This window comes from Pygocentrus nattereri, chromosome 16 (assembly GCF_015220715.1).
Source record: "Pygocentrus nattereri isolate fPygNat1 chromosome 16, fPygNat1.pri, whole genome shotgun sequence".
NCBI lineage: Eukaryota > Metazoa > Chordata > Actinopteri > Characiformes > Serrasalmidae > Pygocentrus > Pygocentrus nattereri.
In genome coordinates this window covers 18,340,451-18,346,255 of record NC_051226.1, presented here as the reverse complement: position 1 = coordinate 18,346,255, position 5,805 = coordinate 18,340,451, and the positions used below count along the sequence as shown (strand labels likewise).

General features: G+C 44.5%; 2 non-coding genes and 1 pseudogene across 2 annotated transcripts; all 3 read right to left on the bottom strand.

Annotated features, from left to right (window-relative positions):
• Positions 1 to 1,042: 1,042 nt before the first annotated feature.
• trnad-guc lies at positions 1,043 to 1,114 on the bottom strand. The gene has a single exon. It is a non-coding gene; the product is annotated as a tRNA-Asp (tRNA).
• A 311-nt stretch (positions 1,115 to 1,425) lies between these two features.
• Positions 1,426 to 1,497, bottom strand: trnad-guc. The gene has a single exon. It is a non-coding gene; the product is annotated as a tRNA-Asp (tRNA).
• Positions 1,498 to 2,648: 1,151 nt separating this feature from the next.
• On the bottom strand, positions 2,649 to 5,517 carry LOC108427911 (annotated as a pseudogene).
• Between the last annotated feature and the right edge of the window lie 288 nt (positions 5,518 to 5,805).

The following is a 5,805-nucleotide window of genomic DNA, read 5'->3' as shown; positions in this document are numbered from 1 at the left end:
TATTTCTTTTTTTTCCAGTTGAATCCTCTCATATTTATGTGAAGACATTACATTTCAGCCTCTGTGTGGCCTTCATGTTCTTTTATGTGATTTGTAATTAAAAATGTTCTCCACGGAGGACAGATGTGAGTCAGTAGTACATGTGCATTAAGAAAGATGACATCCATATCTGTAAACTTGTTTTACAGGAGAAGCAAAATTGTTACGATGTTCACATTTTATTTATGAAAGTTTATTTAAAGCTATCAAAGTTTGTAGCTTGTTCAGATGTAGTAATTTACCACTTAAGTGACAATCATGAGCAGCCAGTTTATAGTATTTTAGTACAATATTTATTATTTTTATTTTTTATATTTTAAGTAAAATAACTTTTCACACCAGAGGAAAAGAAAACCGCATACGCCTTTAGGCCAACAACAAAAATTATTACTTTATTTGTTTTATTAACACACAATCCCTATCAGTGCAGCAGCATACACTCAGCTTATGCCACATGGTATCAATGGGTATCGCATGTTGGTATTGGTGAATTTTTATGTTTATGAGCAGAAGAGAATTAAGTATTATTATGGATGCATTCCTAACAAACAGCATTATAGAACATAATTTTGCCACAAACTACCTCTTTTTCAAAGTGGTCAGTTTTTAAAAATTAGGTAATGCTACTACTTACAAATAGCAAGGAAAATAAGTTATGCAATAAATAAACAAATTGCAGCCAAAGCCATTTCAAAATGAGAAGGCAGGTTACCTTGTATGGGAATATTTTGTAGCTTCCCAGACAAAGGTGTGTTTTTCCTTTTGACTCTCTTTGGTATTGTGGGAAAAGAAAACATGAAACAGAAATCTGTTTTAAACAGTAAAAAAAATCTATATGAAAGTGAGTCAACAATAATGAGTCAACAAGCCCTAATGTATTAGTCCCATATTACTCTGACACTGAGAAAATTAATTTAGACCTAGTAAAAGTTTTAAAGGGGAAAGACATGCCTGAATTTAAAGAGAACAGAATCGCTTCTAAAACTACAAAAACACATCCGGACTCCCCGTCGGGGAATCGAACCCCGGTCTCCCGCGTGACAGGCGGGGATACTTACCACTATACTAACGAGGAGGACCTGTGTCCCCGGCCGATAAACATGCCTCATAAGAGTGAAATCGCCTAAGGTCGTGTCACCCGACTGAAACGCAGACTTTAGGGGTGTAAAAACACTCGCAAGCACTGATATCCAGTTGCGTTACAGCGACCAATGCAACAGATTGAGCCAGCTTGACAAACTTTTAAATTAATACCATTGATCATTACAATAAAATGCACTGATATACCCTCTCAAATCGCAAAAACACACACTGGAGAAACAAAAAAAAACAAAAAACAAACAATGTGTTCAACATGTCGGTTAAATAATTGTTTAAAAACGAGAACTCCCCGTCGGGGAATCGAACCCCGGTCTCCCGCGTGACAGGCGGGGATACTTACCACTATACTAACGAGGAGCACCTGCCTCAAGCACCAATTGGAGCACTTTTGAAAATGGAGTATGGACAATTATCACTGCTGAGAGAATGCTTATTATTCTTATTAAACACCTTCTGATGAGTTTCCAAGTCCTCAGACTCCCTAAAGAGAACGATGATGGATGGTTGAGGAGGGCGTCTGTGAACTAAGCTCAGCTGTAGAAGGCATTGTGTGCTACAATAATTAAAAACTCATTTCTGCCTAGTTGCAGCCCTTAAGGACCTGAGACTGATATTCTTGCTCTACATGTTTGTGGATGAAGAGACGGAACATTGTGCTGATGGAAGTGATGGAGGAGAGAGGCACAAAGACCTATTTAGATAAGTATGAGACTGCAGGTGCAGAAGAGGAATGAAAGGAGTGGCTGAAGCAAATAGTACACATTTTGACACTGACATGAGCTCAGCTGTTGAAGATAAGCTCAATGATGTCTGAAAGGAATCCTGTTCAAGCTGATGTAAGAAGAACAGGTCAGCGACTCGAAGGACCAACATTGCAGGGAAGGTGTTGAATAAAGAGAAAAAGAAGTACTTTGACCTCCTAAAAGTATTAACTAGTGCAGTTAATGGAGGGAAGACCAATTGCTACAGACAGTCCAGTAAGTCAAGATATGAACTTTTTAATCGAGTGAAGGATCATAACATATTATTGATTTGTTTAATCAGAGTAACAAGGCACAATATTTCTATTCAATTGGTTTCTTGCTTAAAATGGTAGTTTAGAACGGTAGTGGCAGTGAGGCCAAGTATAAAATATTAGAATTTGTCTTTATAAGATCACATTCTTTACACATTTAATGACATGCATGCTGTAGCATTCCCATTTTTGAATGACTGCTTTAGTCTTGACTAGTGGTTTATCACTGGATTTATTGCTCACAAACAGGAATAAGCAAATAATAATAAAGAAAATAAACCAACGTAAGAGCTTGTGCCTCAGCAAAAACGAGAGCTTAAACCCTGAACAAACAAAAAAACTCTGATTAAGTTCATTAAACCATGTGCTGTAATGTGGCGCCTAGGGGTGTATTATATCGTATCGTTCGCGATAATACCGGTATAACTTTCTAAACGATAAAAAAATCCATATTGTGATAACAGCGATATTCTGACTTGTTGACGTAATGACGTCATGCGCATGGCGCACGTTCGTTGTCATTTTGGAACAGATTGAAGTATGACGCAAAGCAGCTCTCACCAACTGCAAACTGTCTCTGTTTAGAGTGCAGCCGGCGTCGCTGCTGTTGATCCTCCTGCGACTGGTGCACTGCTCTAGCCACACTGGGTTTCAGGAAATCCAGTCGAGAACGCAGCTTGCGTCCAATGAATAGCATTGCAGGGCTTTCTCTGGTTGTTGCATGAGGGGTGTTGCGGTAGGTCAGGAGGAACGTATCTAGACACTGTTGCAGTGGTGTAGTTCCTCTGGAAGATTTCAGAGCGTGCTTGAAGGTTTGCACAAAGCGCTCTGCCAAGCCATTGGAGGCAGGATGGTACGGTGCTGAGCGAATGTGTTTGACTCCATTGGCTTTCAGAAACGTGCTGAATTCTTCAGAGCAGAACTGAGAGCCGTTGTTGCTTACAAGGCTGTGTGGAATGCCATAGCGACTAAAAAGTCCCCTAAGCACTTGAATGGTTTTGCTGGATGTGGTGCTATCCATGATGTGTATCTCGGGCCATTTGGAGTGTGCATCCACTACAACCAGGTACATGTGCCCTTCAAATGGACCGGCAAAGTCCACATGTATCCGTTCCCAGGGACTGGATGGCCACATCCAAGGGTGTAAGGGTGCTAGGCCAGGGTCTTTCTGTACTCGTTGATATGAGTGGCATGACTTTGCTTGGTGTTCGATCTGGGAGTCGATGCCGGGCCACCAAACGTAGCTACGAGCTAAGCTCTTCATCCTCACTACACCTGGGTGTGCTGAGTGTAGCTCTACCCGGGGGTGCAGTTTGGGTGGCACAATCACTCTCAAACCCCACATGAGGCTTCCGTGCTGCACAGTGAGCTCATGGCGGCGCTGGAGGTAGTGTGACAGCTCGTCTCCTGTGTCCTTTGCAGTGGGAAAATGTCCAGGGGTGACCATTTCCATGACACGGGACAGGGTGGAGTCAGACATGGTATGACGCTTGATCTCAGTATTGCTGACTGGCAAAGTATCCAACTGTGACTCACTGGGACTGTGTTCTCACTGGGGGCATGAGGGAGCGGTAACCTCAGCGTTGGCATGTAGGGCCCCTTTCCTGTACTCGATGGTGTAATTGTGAGCGGAGAGCAGGAGCGCCCAGCGTTGCATACGAGCTGCAGCCATGGATGGTGTGCTTTTCACTGGACTGAGGATGGTTGTGAGCGGGTGATGGTCAGTGAGCAGAGTGAATGTATTGCCATAAAGATACTGGTGGAACTTTCGTACTCCAAAGACTATTGCTAATGCCTCCCTCTCGATCTGAGTGTAGTTTTGTTCTGCTTTGCTGAGCGTTCTGGATGCATAGGCGATGGGTTTTTCTTCACCATGTGGCATGACATGAGAGAGAACAGCTCCGACCCCATAGGGTGAAGCGTCGCAAGCAAGGTCGGAGAGGCAGCTCAGGGTTGAAGTGTGTGAGCACCTCTTGTGCCACCAGGAGTGCTTTGGCTTTCTGGAATGCTGATGCACATGCTGACGTCCACTGCCATTTTTTCTCTTTGTTCAGCAGTTAGTTCAATGGCTTAAGCACAGTGGCCAGGTCAGGGATGAAGCGTCCAAAGTAGTTAAGCATTCCTAGGAAAGATCACAGTTGACTCACACCGCCTGGTGCGGGTGCGTCTATGATGGCGCGTACCTACTCCGGTGACTTGTGGAGCCCAGCAGCATTGATGATGTGGCCCAGGTATTCCACGGACTCCTGGAAGAAGAGACATTTCTCTTGCTTGAGGTGCAAGCCATATTCCTCTAGCCTGCTGAGTACTGCATCCAGGGTTTTCAGGTGTATCTGCTTGTCAGGACCACTGACAAGTATGTCGTCCAGGTAGCAGTGAGTGTGTGGCAGCCCGAGGAGTACCTGGTCCATGGCCTTCTGGAACAAGGCGGGCGATGACGCTACACCAAACGGCAAACGATTGAAACAGAAGAGTCCTTTCTGTGTTGAGATGGTCAGCAACTTCTTGGAGCTCTCTTCTAAATCCATCTGCAGATATGCATTGGAAAGATCCAGCTTACTGAAGTGTTGACCTCCAACGAGGGAAGCAAACAAGTCCTCAATACGTGGAATTGGGTACTTGTCGATGCAGAGAGCTGGGTTGAGGGTGACTTTGAAGTCCCCACAGAGTCTCACGGTGCCGTCCTTCTTGTTTACAGGCACCACTGGCGTCGCCCAGTCACTATGCGCCACAGGTGAGATGACGCCAAGCTCTGTGAGGCATTTCAGCTCGGCTTCCACTCGCGGTCGGAGAGCATATGGCACGTTGCGTGGTGGGCAGAATTTGGGGACACTGTTTGGTCTGAGAGTGAGCCGGGCTTTCACTCCCTTCATGGTGCCTAACTGATCGGAGAAAACAGCAGAGTGTCTCTTTAACACGGTCTCTAAGCTGTTTGTCTGTGTGTGCTCAATTACATGTACAGTCTTTAAGTGTCTCCAATTCAATTGAATGGCTCTCAGCCACTCCCTGCCAAACAATGGTGGAGCATCCACCTCCACCACATACAGTGGCAAGACAGCCTGTTGCTTGTCCAATGCCACTTGCACCTTAATGACTCCTTCTGGTGCCAAAGCCTTTCCTGTGTATGTCTTTAGCATGATATCAGTAGGTTGCAGAGGAAGTTTGTGCAGCTTTCGCTTGTACAGTTCAAAAGGAATCAATGACACTGCTGCCCCTGTATCCAATTCCATCTCCATTTTCTTTCCATTGACCTTTGGCACTACTGATATGTGTGAATATTTCCCTTTCTGAGACACTGCGTACAGTCCCACTGTCACTATCCGATTTCGTCCCTTCACTTTCACTTTCATTCGCCTCGACATGATGAATCTTTTTCTTCCTATCTTTCACGCTGCGTTTGTGTGTATGGCTTTTCTGTTCAGGCTTTCCCTCTTTGTGTTTACGTTCTCTTTCGTGACTGCATTTTGATTTACTCCTGCACATTCGTTTCGTGTGGCCCTTCCTCCCGCACTGGTGACACTCTTTGTATCGTCACTATGATTTCCCTTCCCACAGCGGCGGAATTTTTTCACCTTGCGAAAACATAGCGTTCACTTTCAGGGAATTACTTAACTGCTGTACGTTGCGTGCTACTGTTTCTGCTGACACTG